This window comes from Falco cherrug, chromosome 7 (assembly GCF_023634085.1).
Source record: "Falco cherrug isolate bFalChe1 chromosome 7, bFalChe1.pri, whole genome shotgun sequence".
In the NCBI taxonomy this organism is placed as follows: Eukaryota; Metazoa; Chordata; class Aves; order Falconiformes; family Falconidae; genus Falco; species Falco cherrug.
The window spans coordinates 7,552,827-7,568,786 of record NC_073703.1 but is presented as its reverse complement, the minus strand read 5'-3'; positions in this window follow the sequence as shown (position 1 = coordinate 7,568,786).

Sequence of the window (15,960 nt, the reverse complement as noted above, 5' to 3'; positions counted from 1 at the left end):
AAGATAGCCATTTCAATAAATTCTGGGATTCCTGAGATTTTTTTAAGTCTGTTTGCTCAGTTAAAGAGGAGAAGTATTTCCAGGTTCTGAATTCTGAACGTACAGAGATAAAAGTGCTGGAACCAGCTCAGCCCACAGAACCGAGAGCAATATTTCTACAGGGCTTCTGATAACCATTTTTGTGAAAAATTCTAGATGTGATTTCAGCAGCTTTCCCTGCCATGAATTTTTCTTCTGTAATGGCAGCTGAATTTGTTACTCACTGTATTTAAGGTGATTTAAAAATGTAAAAACTACCCCCAAAAATAAAATGCAAACTAAATGTCACGCAAACTTGACACCACAGATCTGACTGCGAGCTCATCTAGCAGAACATCCACTGGAAATTTAATCAATTCCACAATAAATTCTTTTATTAATGAGTAGCTGATTGGATTTGGTTTCTGTGAATTGACATGCATGAGTCCACCTGCCAGTTTCTGTGACTTTAACCAACATATTTTCGAAGGTTTTCCCTTCTCACTCTCTTTACATCATTATGAACACCACCCCCCCCCCCCCAAGAACAAAAGGAAACTACCTAAGTGACTGCACAGTGGAAACACTGAAACCAAACACCCTGTCCGCAAAGTGATACCACACAGACCAAGCAAACAACCTCGAAAGAAAGAGATAAACCCATTCTTCTCATCTCTTTCCATTTTAGTCATCTTAGATGTTCTTTTCGACCACAGCAAAAATCAGACAGAAAGGTAATTTTAAGAAGCTTTTAGAAAAAAATGCGGGAGGGCTGCAGTGGAGCTGCTGGCAGTTCAGCCCAGCGAGAGCCAAGCCAGGCTGGGCCGGGTCAGGATGTGTCCCTCGTCCCCAGGAGCCCCGGGTGGCGGCGAACTCAGGCTGTTCCTTGCTCGGTCTGAAACGGTTCCTTTATATTGGCGTTGAGTGAGTCACTAGCCAGGAACTGCATATCATGCGGACCATATGCAGGGAGCTGCAAAGATCTGACTCAGAGATGTAAATCTGTGTCGTGGTGAGGCACCGGGGGGGTTTAGCGACACTTTATTCTTTCCGCCTTTTTTGCTGTTGTGGGGGTGGCAAGAAAAACCTTTTGTCATTTCAGGGACGTTTACTTTGGGAGAAATCAATTTCTTCTTTGTGGTTACGATCAGAGGCACGTGGAGAACGCGCCGGAGCTGGGATGCTCCCGGGGTCAATCGCCTACAGAAAAATCCCTGGAGGTCTCCAGCGCCGCGCTGAGCAGCAGCGAGATGATACATGAATCCGATCGCTCGCATTCCTCTCGCTGAGACCACCCACATCCGATGGGAGCCGTGGAGGCATGGAAATCATTTCGCTTGCGGGTGTGCGTGTGTGTGAGCGTGCAACCCCAGAGCTACCAGAGCCAGGCTCAGTTTTGGGGCACCAAAGCCAAGGCCAAGCCACCGACCCGTGGCTGGTCCTCAGCCGGCCGGGGATGGCTCAGGGGCTGCCGGGAGGTGCCCGGTGCTGCCCACATCCCATGGGAGTTGGTGGTGGTGGGGACCACCCGGGTGGCTTTCCCCAGCTGCTCGCCCTAGGGCTGCCCGTGGTGCCCAGCACCCATGGGTCTCCCTCCAGGTCCCGATCCCACTCGAGCAAGACTCCACTCCGGTTTTTAGGTCGCCGCATACTTTGCTCATGACATATGGACTGGCTGGGGGTTCACGCCAAGAGGTGGGGTGGACTTTGCTTCAGGAAACCTGGATCCTCATTGAAAAACCCTCATTCATCCGGAGCAAAGGGAGGAAAAAGAAAACCCAACCCAACCCAGCTGCAATGCCTGCAGGCAGGCTCTGCTCCGCTATAAATAGATGCTGTTTATTTTACACCAATTTACCGCACCGCACCACCGGATCGCGAAGCAGATTTCTCCGGGTGCGGGCTATCTCTGCCTTGGCTACCTGTGCTGGTGCCAGCGGGCTTTGCCTTGGTTCCTTTGTTTTGCTTTGATATGTGGAATTATTGGCTGATAAAATCTTCCAAGCTGGGATGCTGAGGAAGGAGGAAATGAAAGGTGTGGGGTGTTAAGGGGGATCACTCCGAAAGAGTGGCTTCTTCATGTTATTTGGAGTCCTTGCGACCAGACCGCAGGTGGGCATCCTGTTGACAAAGTCTTCCTTAGCACGAGCAAAATGTAATGCAGTGCCTTTCCCATACAAAATTGCCCTTGTGATCAGATAGAGAAGCTGCCGCAGGCTTCAGCTGGACAGAGGAAACCTAAACCAAAGAATCGGTTGGCCTTTTAAATCCCAACTATTAAAATCAGACCTAGGGAGGAAAGAAATTCTAAAAGAAACCGGCATTTCTATTGCCTTTTGTCTCATCTCTGAGGGCTGACAGGGCTGCTCAGGGCCCCCTGACGTGGCTTAAGGTTGGGTCCTTGGTATTGCAACTACCACAAAAACCTGTGCAAGAGCTGCTCTAGGCTGGACCATTGCATCACGCCCGTGAACTGCAGATGGATTTTGCATAACTCTCCAGTTTTCCTTCTGTTGTTAGGCACGCTCTGGATGTCTGCAGTGGCTCCTCAGAGGAGTGCATGTTCAGAAGCTTTCCAGAGGCTGGAGCAGACAGATCTTAATCTCCGTGGTGCTGGAACTGCAGGGCTTGTGCCCTGGGGCTGTGCAGGAACTCGCTGGGGGCCTCCTGTATACTCGGGGAATTTCAGGACTGTCCTAATGTCTTTCTGCTTCTCCCTAACCCTCCAAGGCCGAGCAGACCCTGACAGAGTGAACGCAGGCTGCACATCTGGCTTTTCTGCCAGAGAAGCCCGTTAGCAGAGAATACACTCAAACGGCCACGTCTTTCCAGAAATCCTGACAAGGAGGTATTGGTGCAAGACTGAAAATCAGATGACGGCTGCCGTGTCCAGAGGGATGCACAGGAGCGGGTGCAGCAGCCGCACCACGCGCAGGGCAAGAGGAGCTTGCGGAGCCCGTGTGCCTCCTTCCTCCCACCTCCTGCTGCCGGCCCTGCCAGGGAAAGTTGGATTTCACTTTGCCACTCTAGAGAAAAGCAACTGGAGGCTGAGGGTGCTTCCCGGCAGACAGGGCGCGGGACGGGTTGTGTAAGGCAGAAATGATGTGCAATGGCAGACAGAAAGAGGATGGGGGGAAGAGCAGGAGGTACAGGTCTGGGCACAGTCGTGCCTTTGGTAGGAATTTTGCAAGTCCCTGTCTGCATAGTGTTGTTGTTGATTTTGCCATCTTTGATCCAGGTAAACAGGACTTGTGTGCACAATGAAAACAAACAAGCCAGGCTGGAAAATATCATGAGTCAATAAGGCTCTTTTGGTGCCTCCACCTTTCTTAACTCTGAGTCAGCAAATGCTTAAGTGCTTGGCAAATGAAGGGAAGAGCCCAGGACTCCAAGCTTGGGGCAGCCCAGCCTCCACGCTGGGCTCCAGCCACCTTCTCCTGGTTAATTAAAAGACCATCAATGAAATGTTTAAATACTGGGCAATCAGCATCGTAGTGTGAATAATCATACTGACACTGCTGGGAAGCAGGTTCCCTCTGCCGCTGAGCACTATGCTGCCGGTGGAGGATCCTCCCAGACTGGACCTGGGGACCAGCGATGCGCGATTTCTCACTCGGCGGCCAGGCGGGTACCAAGCCATTGACTAGCACAGAAGAAGCAAGCAGCTCACTCCCAGTATTCCTTCTCACCTCTTTCACATAGATACCATCAGCCAGAACTCACACTTGTGCTCGGTGCAGATCTTTTCTGTCATCTGGAACCATCTCTCAGGATGATGCAGAATTTGGTTGTTTCTGAAAGTTTTCTACATCAGGCTGCTGATGAAAAAAAAAGGAAGAAAAAAAAAAGGGAAATCTGAAAACCATTCTCTCTTTTTGTATTTTACTTTGGCTGGATCACTTCCTACATTATTTTTATGATGAAGCACTCACGCTTTTTGACATCAAGACAAACGCTGGCAACTTTCCAGGAGCCCAGGAAGCACCATGCATGTTAAAGCTGCTCTGGCTGTCTTCTGGTGTGAATGGAAATCAGTTGGGGTAGAAGAAGTCTTTCCTGAGCACCAGCTCTATGCCCTCTAACACGCTCCCTCAGCTCTGCTCCTCAATACATCACTCAACTCTGCAGCCTGGGATGCTCAGAAAATTAAATGTATATTATTACCATGGCGCAGGCCAGTTGCGCATTATGTGGGTGCTTTAAATTTAGTTCTAGCAATCTTTATTCCCTTCTCAAAATGTGCTCACCCTCTCCCTGGTACAAGCCACAAGGGCCTGGCATCTCTGAGCAGCATTTAATTGCTCATAAACCTCTGTTTATTACTTTTTAAGTTGGGTTTTTTTTTAACTCTGAGGACAGTAAGAGTGAAACGCATACTTCTCACTATTAACCCTTTCCTGTTTTATCTGTAGGTAAAAACTGTGGCACCCTCCCCCACTCACCGGAGAGGCAACAGTGACTTCTTGGTCCTGCTGAACCTGTGTGGCACCGTAGGAGATGGGCCAGGGGACCCGTGATGGAAACTCCCCACATCCCCCCCACGGAACAGCTGCTCCCTCCTTAGTGCCCAGAGCATGAGGGACTTGTCTTTGCCCAGCATCATCCTCCCCCAAGGGGATGCCATGTCCCAGCCTTTCAAAAAGTGAAGCCAAACCCTGCCGGGAGCAGTTTGTCCTTTCCAGCATGGGCTTCACGGCTCTTTCCGCCCTCCTGATTTGCACCTATTTTCTCTCCTTCCTTGTAAGCGCGGCTGCTTCACCCTTACAGACCACGGACCAGCAACATGCCCCATTCATGGCTTATCAGCCCTGCTCCTTAACCGGCTTTTTCTAACGCCCCGATAACTCTGTGACAGCCTCACGAGAGAGAGCACAAAACACGTGCCTCCCATGTGGCAATACGGGACTATCGCGATGAAGGTTCAAGATTCCAGGAGGAAAAAGACATTGGAGATTGCTCCGAGACACCAGGGGTGGGTGTCACCTCGACACGCTGCTCCCCTCCCCATCATGCCCCACAGGCAGGGAACATCATTTCACTCGCAGGGAGACGCTGGTGTCAAAATGGCTCGATGGCAGAGCTTTTTTTGTTACTTCAAGTTAATCATGAGTATTGGATATTTGGGAACCTACAAAGAGAACTCAGGCTCTGCATGTATTTTAAATTATATGTTCGGTTAAATAAATTAACACAAGGCACTGAACGCTTTCTCATTTCTGGGTGGTTTTGAATAGACAATAAAAAACCCCAAGATACCAGATAACATTTTATTGCAGAATATAAATTAATCTCTGTTTAGCTAAGCAGAGAATATACCACTCAAAAATTAAATGCTGAACTCCTAAAAAGGAATAAAATTATTAAAGAACATAACTAATAATAAGGATATCCCACAGAATTATCTCTGTTTCCATCATATGTAGCTCTTAGATGCACTTTTGATTATTCATCTATTTTGTTTTCTTGTTGGGGAAAAACCCCCCAGAATTTTATTTAGTTATTTCCATATTAAAAATCCTTGCCCACAAATGAATTCAAACTTTTTTTTATTGCATTGGTGAAATTAAGTAACATTATTTCTACCCCAAAAGCATCATATGTAGAAGTATGAAAACTGTAATAGGAAGAGAGCAGTGGAACTGGTCTTCTTTTTGCAACATTTGGTTTATTCTTTGGAACAGTTTTACCATTTTCAATAGAAATATGTGTCCGTCCATTTCATGAAGAGCCATTAATTGTAACTAGTTCCTCAGCAAGTATTTTAATATTTTCTTTTAAAAAATAAATTATTTTTAAGCACTTATTTAATGTAACGCTTACCTAGACCATCAATTGCTGTAGTTAAAGCATGACACGCCCATCAATTGACTAGAGAACCATACAGGTAATTCTTTTTTTTCAGACTAACAGAATATGTTGGTATTTTCTTTGTTTCCTCTAGAAAAAGAACAGGCTTTTGCAATTTAGGATTTTTAAGGGAATAGCCAGTAAGTGGAATTAAACATACTACGTTTTCCAAGAGACTTCTGCAGAGGCTTTGTGAAAAATGGTCCCATACCCAGGCTGTTCACAAAGTTCGTTTTCCATTGAGTGTAACAGGAATTTGTCTGAAAATAGGCATGAGGCTTTGCTTTGAGACAGAGCTGGTTTCTGCCTCAGTACTACAAGAGTAAATTGGGTGTAACTCTGCTGCACTCAGTGGAGTTGTACCTGTGTAAAATCACTGAGAGAAAAGCTACAAGGTGAGTGCTTCAGAAACGCAGCTATTTTCTTAAACAGGAATCCAACTTGTAAAACTGATTTTCTCTGATAATCTTTAACTGCCTTGAACTTGTACCCCTTTATTTCTAAAGCCCAGAGCTTCCTGCTATGTTCAGCCCCCGAATTCTCAACCAGCATCCAGCCCTGATGCGTTTTCACCCTCCGCAGCGGTGGTGGGGATGTTGCTGATGCTCATCCTGGTGCTGTGTGGGCTGGGTGCAGGCTGCGGGGTTAACGTGGTTTAAACCTCCCTTTAGGGACTGTGTTTGGATTTCAGCATGTGTAAAATACTTCCCTGGAGTTGAACTCCTAATTCCTATTCTACACTCTAGTTTTCATTTACAAGAAAAGACGCCCCAGTTACTTGCTTATAAAGATACCCAGTGCCAGTCGACGCGGTGGCAGCAAACAGTTTTTAAGGAGAACAAATTCTGGCCCTCTGTATCCACCACAGGGGTAACCAGTAACCAGGGCCATGATAAAAAAATCTGAGTAATTCTGAACATGTGTTACGAGGAGTCACCAAAATACCAGTTGTTAAAGAGCAGTCATGGCTTTCCTGGCGGCAGGGGTCTGCCCTATCCCCGGAGCATCCAATCCTGGGGCCAAGCCTACGCCTCTTCCACTTAAAAAAATAAAGGCAGATGTGGCAGACTTAGTCTGTATAGTTTTATTAGCATGCTTTTTTTTTTTTAATTGCATAAATTGAGCCGTATGTATAAGTGAGGAGTCTTAAAAGCTTCCCTTCTGATACCTGCGTACAGTCCTTCCACGGCATGAACAGTCATCATTGGGATTATTAGAATAATGTCTGGAAAACCCAGCTATGAAACGTGATGCCAGTGTCCCAGAAGCTGCACAGACTCAGAGCCAAAAAGATAATCCTTGAATTCCCCAACCTAAATAAATCACAGTGGTTTTCAGGAACTGTTTGCAGGATCGGTAGGATTTGCTTTAAAATATTATTTGGATTTAAAATTTGTAATGGCAAAACTACTGGCTCAAATGAAATTAAAACAAAATCACACCCTTCTGTAGAGTCACTCAAAATTTTCCCATCACAGTTTTGTTGTATATATTTTATATATATATATTATATATACTATGTTTAATATATTGTATTTATTATATATCATTTAATAAACATATTATTTAGACTTGCATCAAAATGGTAAATATAAATACTAATGTTCTGCATTACAGAAATTTTTAATAATCTGAAAAATAAAAAAAAAAGTGTAAAACTAATGGGGTTTAATTAACTTTTTTTTTTCCAAGTAAATTAGTAACTTTTCAATGTGATATGCATTTTTCCCACTGTCTCCTGTGTTTCCTGATTGCAGCCTTGACCAAGGTCAGGAACAATAAAATTCAATGAGAAAGGACAATTCCCAGAGCCTTCTGAGCCGATGTTATCTGCCCCAGAGGTTGGGATCATTCAAATAAAGATCAGCATGATATCAGAACTCTCGGTTCTTTATCCAAACAGCTGAGCCTTTTCCAGCTGGCCCATCACAGCTCAATAATCATATAGAGTTATATCAGTGATGCTCATTCATATTTCACAGGCTATAATAAACACAGCAAAAATTAGATGAGGTTCCATTTGAGGTTAAATGTTTCCATGAGATAATAATTTCTGTTTATAACAAGGAAAAAAAAAAAAAAAGAAAAAAAGAAAAAAAAAAGACCACTGGTCTATTTTTAAAACCTAATTTAGACCCGGTATCCAAAATATCAGCTCACAACAGACCACGAATGAGACAGGACTATGCTCTCCTCTTCGTGGTTCTAGATGTAACTGAGGGCGCCCGCCGGGAGCCCCGCGGTGCAGGGGCTGAGCGAGAGGGAGCTGCGCGCCTGCATCTTCCCACTTTGCAGGTGGTTTTCATTGTGTCATGCCCAACGATTCTCACAGCAACAGATTTTCCTGCCCTGGCCAGGGCAGAGCCTTTACACCCTCGTGCCACGTTCTGGTTTGTTCCTAAAACTTGAAATCGTCCCAAGGAAAAGGCACTGCATCCCTTCTTGCTACTGTGCAGCCACTTGGGGGTCTTGGGGTCCAGCCCTGGGGACCTCCCACCAGTGCCACGGGGAGGTGGGACATCGGCGGCTGGGCCATCAGCATCACACACAAGCACAGAAAGAGAAACGGGGAAGAGACGACAGAAAGCTCATGCTGGGAAGGATGCAGCCTCCTCTGCCAGGGTGCTCACCCAGGGCCGGGGGACAAGGGAACGGACAACATCTGCCGAGAAGCGAAGGCTCCAAACCCAGGGCTGCCCAGTGTAGTTTGCTGTTTGATGGCGGGAACCTTCACACAAGCACTTAGAAAGGTCCCCCCACCAATTACACCAAAACACGCTGCTGTTCGGAGCTGTAGGTGAGCAGGAACCTAACAGGGAGAGCAATGCTGCTGTCGAGCTGGAGGAAAGCAGGACCAAAGAGTTATCATTAATTGGACCTTAGCGGTGTGTTCAAGGCTCAGCTGAAGTTTGAGCTGCAATGCGCTGGGTGCTGAGCAAATGCACCAGCAGAACACGATCCCTTGCTGTGAAGAGCTTCCCAGCGAGATCAAAGGGTGAGAGGTAAATGCATTAGTCTTGTTTTGCAGTTTGGAAACAGCGGCGGCAGAATGTTTGCCAGTGATTTTCCCCAAGGTCCTACTAAAAATCCAAGACAAAAGTTGAGCAGACCTCTGAGGCTGTGCTCAGCGCCATAACCACCTGGCTCTTCTCCCTGTGTTGAGCTTGCGGCCGCGTGTCCTGTCCTCTCCTTGACTTCGATAGATTTTTAGGGCACACAGAGAGTAAAACTTCCATAATTACAGGCCCTGATGTGTTAAAGAGCACTCCAAGTGCTTTCCTCTGGTTTTGCGCTGGAGCAAGAAGGTATAGTTTCTTTTTTCTCTAATTCATGCGCCTATTTGGAGTTTAGGTATTTCTGCCTACAGAGCTGTATGTTCAGGTTTTATGCCATGTTGCTCGTGAGCCATAGGCTGCAGTCTCTTTTCAATGAGAAAACAATAAAATTACTTGCTTTTGTTTCTTTTCAGACACAGAACATTATAGCAGCTGAAAAGCGCCTTTTAGAAACGCAGCTTTGCTGTAGAAGAGGGCTATTAACTTGTTACCCTGTCCTCCAGCAACTATAATTCATTGTGCCATTAAGACGGTGGCATGGGCTGATAGCAAAAAAAACAGCCATGAGAAAACATTCAGTAAATTATTTTGCAACTTGAGTTTATTAAAAGTGTGTCCTTTAGCCTGTCTGCCTTAGAAAATTCCGACAAGGCAATAGCAGTTGATCCTGCTTTTCCTGGAGCGGACGGAACGACGTCCTGGGCAGCCCAGCAGGTCCCACCAGGATGGTGCTGCCAACCCGCCCGTGGGACGGAGCCCGGCGCGTGGCATGGCCTCCCTGGTCACGCTGAAGGTGGCTCAGGCACGAGGCTTAAATTCATGCTCTACAGAGCAGGTGGAAACCACCTTGGCATGGCAGGAGCGAAGGAATCTCACCTAACTCCAGCAACCTGACCCCGCAAAAAACTCCAGTCAAGGGTCCCTGGGGGAAGGTGGGGAGGAGGCACCGTCACCTGCCATCGTTGTTGGGCACAAGTGTTTTTAAAAGCTGATAGCTTTTTTCATTTTTTTCCAGCTGATTTTTTTCCAAAAAAAAAATTTGGAAAAACGGAGAGCTGGTTATGGAGTGTTCACATGAAAATCTCCAGTTCCAGAAGTTTTGTTGTCATAGAGCCAGATCAGCTCAGAAACGTGAAGCCAAGGTTTCCAAATCAGACAGGCAGTAAGTGCTTTTTGAGAGCCTGCAATCTGGAAGCCCTGTCTCTAGAGACAAACGACGAAGCTTCTTTCCGCCGAGGAGGATCAGAAGCACCACGCTCCTGCTTAGCTGAGGGCACCAGCTGGGGGGTAGCTCGGGATTTTTCAGCCTCCAGGTAGCACTACCAAGAAAATTAATAAAATTAATATCCCCTGCAGTGTGTTTTCATGCCTCCTTCCAGTGAGATGTAGCTAAAAGAGACCATCTTATGTCATAATTTGAAAAAGAAAAATCGGGAATCGTGGGAGTTAAGGCTTCCTTCCAGAAAAATAAAGGCAGTTTGGCAGAGGAAGGTTTCCAGGCAGGACATAGCTGCCCATTCAGGCAGGCTGAGGGAGGCAGGGAGGGATCTGGGACACCTGAGCAGTGTTTGAATCTCATTAGACGTGGCTTTGTTTTAAAGCGAACAGGTAACCGGGAAAGTTAGACTCAGCCCAGTTTGGAACTGGAGATGCCCCACAAGCTTTGCGCAGCACCCTCACACTAACCATGCTCACCAGGGGCTCAGCCCCCCGATCTCTCTGCTCCAAACCCCCCCATGCACCAGCCCCCTCCCGCAGCCAGCCCCGCTTGGCTCCCCAGCCCCCGCGGTGTGGGCAGGGGGCCCGATCCTGGGCTCTGGGGGGTGGGGGGTTCCCACCAAGCCCAGCAGAAAACAAATCTCCCACGGGCAGATTTTACACTTCCAGGTGAAAAGGCTCAATGAGGTGGGAAACGAAAAAATCCTCAGCAATTTCGTTGGTTTAACAACTTCTAAATGGAATGGCATTGATTATTTTAGTGATGAAGTATATTTGGAAGATGGAGACAACACAAAAGCATGAATGAAGATTAACTCTTTTTTCCAACCCTAGAAAACGTTAAAAAGAGTTACCAGAGTATTTGAAAATATTTTTAATAGTTTGGAACAACTAAATTTAGCTAAGCTGCAGATAGGCCTCTCTTTATTACAGCTAGAGTTACTATGGCAACATGCTACAATTATTTATCGCCATGACGATCCACTGTAGATTTTTTAAATGCATTATCTATTTTTGTTTGCATTGTCATTCCTGCCAGGGGAGGGAAGACACCAATTTGGTGCGCTGTGAAATGGTCAACATTTCATCCAGGCGATCGCGGGGCGGAGGCTGGGGGAGATTTTAAAATGAGCAGCAGCAAAAGCCAGGGGACAGCCATGCTCAGGATTAATTTTTTCCCCCCCTTTTTTTAATCTAAAATAGGTTACTGCTTCTAACTGACAAGGGAATAGGAGCTTGGTCTTTGCTGGTCTTCCTCCTGGCTACTCTTTGATAATCTGAGGTACCAGAAACAAACGTGAATGAATGAAGTTCCGCGAGACCCATGACCTGTTATTATCTCTGCCACGGGGAAAGGGAAACGCAAACGAGCTATATTAGGCAATTTCTTTAAGGTCACATCACCAGGCAGCGGTAAGGACGTGATTAGGACCTGCTTCCTTGGCCACGTTCTCTGGTTGGTGGCAACATCACGACTGCAGTGCCACCGTCACAAGTGCTCTGTGTCTTTGCTTTATATATATATATATATATATATATATAAATAAATACACCAGGTCAGGGGAAACTGGAAAAGCCCGTTTATCCCTAGTTTTCAGGAGAAAAAGAAGGATACCTGCTACATACTGCAGCTTCAGTTGTTAAGCTGTGACAGTACAGGCGCCCCACCAGCTCCCTAATGCTTGTGAGACTTTTTTGGGGGTGCAGAGAGGGTTTCCAATGGCCTTGCTCAGCCCACATCAGTGTTCCAGGGTGCTGGTAGCCATCTGCTCCAACCTGGAGATGTCTGGCCCTGGCAGAGGCACAGCAGACCTCCCTCCATCCTGGGACACAGTGCATGGGCAACCCTGTCTTGTGCAGGAGACAGACAGACCATCCACCTCCCTGTACCCTGCTGGGGAAGATGCTGGAGTGGAGCGGACATGCTTGAGGAAAGGTTGGTGGATATTGTTCTGACACATCCAAATAATGCCCTGCTGGTCTTGTCCGTAGTGATGGTTAAGTAATCCTAAGGAGGACTTGGAAAGAGCTCCCTTTGTGGCTCTCTGACTAATGAAAAGCCCTTTATATAATCCTGCAATCAACAGCATGGGGCTGCTGGGACTGGTAATTGGGCTACAGACGGGCGTCATTTACGGGAGGTTATGTAATGTACCGTTCTGCCATCGTCCGCTCCCAAAACTGTGCTTACATTCCCAGAGACACGAGTAATGATCAAGACCGGGCTCTTCGCATCTTAGATCACGAACAGAATCTTTACAGATGCAGCTAGTTTGGATTAAACCCGACTCCCCGGTGCACTAAGGAGCAGCCAGAGGCAGCTCCTGGTGGGAGATTCCAGGTTTTCGCTCTTGTACAGCACGTGTAGATGCAAAAGTGATGGGCACTCAAGAAATTATTAGACAGGCAAGCTAGACAGAGAAACAGGGGAGACAGTGCGGCTTGGACTGTATCCCAGCTTCTTTCTTATCAGTGGGTGTCCCCTGAGGGCTTTGTACCGCAGGTAAAATAAGAAAGGCATTTTAGGGGAAAGAAGTACCTCAGTAAATAAGGACACAGCATGCAGAGATAGAAAATGCTACATTACCATCCAAATATTGGGCTGGCAGAGAATTTGCAGAGCTGCTTGAATTAACAAAACATTAAAGAACACATAAGTGTTACTTTTATTAGGTGAAATGTTCAGGGTCCACAGACAAACCATGACTGCCCACTAACGAATGCCAATGACAACCAGTGAAACTGGTGAGGAAAGCTCACCTGCATTACACATTGGCAAAAATGCCCTGGAGAAGCAAGAATCATTTTGAAGTACCTCTGTACCCCTCTGAACCTAAACCACATCATTTTAATGCTTGAGAATATGGGCTTTATTGAAAAAAAAAACCAACACCAAAACACCCACTTATATAGCAGTTTTGAAATTATAATCCAGCAAAGACACCCTCCTGCTAGGGAGCTCTTGGGTCACACATCTCCTGCTCCTCAGTCTGATAAAGCAGATGGTGCTGGTGCTCCCCCAGTGTCTCCTGGTACGTTGTGCTGCAAAGCAACTGGAATTTGCTGCTTGTGAGGGTGTTGGAACCAGGTCTTTATCCGTTAGCAAAAAAGCAAGGCACTGTGCTTCCTCCTCCTCTGTTGCCAAACACGTACCCAGCAACATCAAAGCAGAGAAGAGTTTTTACAACAGCCCCAGCAGTGACTCACCCGTTTGCTTCCTGGTCCTTATCGGGGCAGATCCACTTGGCAGAAGCAGCACAGCGCTGCTCCGCATCCCTGGGCCCGCGCAGCTTCATCTTCACCACTGCCTCTATCTACAGGTTCCAAACTGCAGACAGGGCAGCATTCCCTGGAGCTGGCTCCCGTAATTTGCAAACTCAAGCCCGTGTGTGAAAGATGGAGGGAGAGAGCAAAGGGAGCGGGATGAAAGGGGGTCACGATAATCCCTGTGGGGTTTTGCATGGGTTTGGTAGGTGCCCAGCTTGCAGGGTGGCAACCTGCTGCTGTCAGGTGTACAGGGATTTATGTGAAATAACAAAAAAGCCTGACCTGACCGTCTCCAAGGCACAGTTTAGTGTTGGGCTGAGATGCTGGGACTAGCTCTAAGCAGGCTTGTGTGATGGGTAATTCATTCCACTTCTCAGAGAGGCCTTTCAGTCCAAGCCACACATCTCGTGAAAGCGGCTGTGGGACTTGCTGTGCCTGAGCGGAGCCAGACAGACATTCCCAGGGCGTCGCGCTCTATTTATGACACTATTTCCAATAGTCTTCAAGGGGGATTTTGCTGTATGTCAGCGCTGCAAGACCAATAACCAGACTGAAGAATATCAAAAACAAAAGTGAGAGAGGCTTGCTTTCCAGCCCTGTTTCTGGGGTGACGGTTCCCTACTTTTGGCACAGACACTCCCTCAGAGCAGTACGTGGTCCTGCCTGCCAAGCCCCCATCCTGTGGCAAATCCACCGAGATCCACGGTCAGAGTGAGCCCCAGCGCGCTCCTGCTGTCATGTCAATAATCCCTGGGCAAAATGAGTTTGGGAACTGCTGTTTTAGACCAGATGGGTTAACAGTCATCAGTTTAATATTTTTCCTGCACCTTCCAAAGCTGATCCATTGATGAGTAGATGCACTCTTTTGCTTTCTCCCCTGCCTATATGAACCACGGATCTGAGTACAAAACCCAGTGGTGATGCTAACAAAAGCCTGAGAAGCATTTGCAGAAAGCCTGAGCACACCCAGGCTCTGTGGCAGGAGCGTTTGGGGGGTAATGGTTGGGTTACACTGGAAACCAATCTCTTTTCCACCTGGCAATGGAAATACCACTTGAAGAAAAAGAAAGAAACAGCACCAGAACTGTTAAGACCTCCGAAGTTCGTTGCTGCTGCGAGGGTCCATGAACGGGAGCATCTCTGTTGCCATGGTTGAGACCCTGAGGACAGGGAAGGTGAGTTGGACTGAGCAGGATTTCCCCGATTTTGCAGGCTTGGTGCCAGGATGGGCGCAGGGTGAGTGCACCCCTGATGTCGATGCCCGGGGGGACATGAAGCCACTTCTGCAATGCACGCCATGAGATGACAGCCACAGCACAAGCCCGCGCAAATGGGAACTCTGCAAGTCACTTCATCCCGGGAGTTGCTCTGCTCCTGTATGGGAAGGTGTGGATGTAGGTGGATTATGAGTTTTGGAGGACAACAGAAAAGCTATGAGGAGCTGGGCTCTCGTACTAAGCACTGCAAATATGCGAAGGGAAGGAGAGTATCTCTTTGCAGCTACTTATGATCTGTACAAAGAAAGGGTGGGATTTCAACAGGAAACTGGAAACATGGGTATATTGAGTGATTTTTCACAGGTGACACTCAACAGAGTGTTTTCTTTGCTCAGACTATTTACTGATGTGAAAAACAAAATCCTGCTTGTTTAGAAAAGTGTTTTCTAAGAATTAAATCTGTTTCAAGTCCTGAGCCAGTGTTTGCAGAGACGATTGCATTGGATGCAGGAGGACAGATTTCGTTTTAGGCCAGGTCTGTGGGGTTACAAGGAGCCCTCTGATGTTTCTCAAGTGATGAATTATTTCAGGGAACAACCTGGGCTATAGCAACCCCTGTGTCATGGTGGCAGGGTGAGAGAGAAAGACTTTTAAATGTTAATTAGTAGGGAAGAGCTGTCTTGCACACTAACCGCAAAGATCTCCGGTGGTGGCAGGAGGCAAAGGAGAGCAATAGAGCATTTCATTTGTAATGCATGTTTTTATTTCACCTTGGAGATCCGCTCATTGATGGATTTGGCATGCAGATAATGAAACTGCATTGCTGTAGGGTCCCTGACTGCAAGGTGCTTAAGCACAAAAGGAAGCCCCTAGGAAACCTCCTGGCAGGGGGCTGGAAGCCTGGCATTTGGCAGGGATTATGGGAAGAGGTAGCAGGAAGGTTGTACCTGCAAGCAGGTGAGAAACAGCAGATGCTGACGCTGCACAGTCCCCCGCTGGGCCAGGGGAGGGTGAAATGGCAGAGGGAGGATGAAGCAACCCTACACAAGACAGAAAGGATGAGCTGGGTAATGGCGCCAATTCAAGCTCACATGCTCCTTTCTGTTGCTTCCTTTTTCATACTGAGGTCTCATAAGCAAATCCCAGTCATGCACCGTTGCCATCAAGCTGGGACCACTTTCCAGCCCTCTGCCTTTGCTTCCCACACACACATCTTTTGCATTAAGTGGACAGAGGTGCCGCGGCTCCACAACGTGCAGTTTTTGAAACGTGGCCAAACTGGTGGCACGGTTCTCCTCCACCCTGCCCCGGCATCACATTTTGCTCCGGGGAGGAGC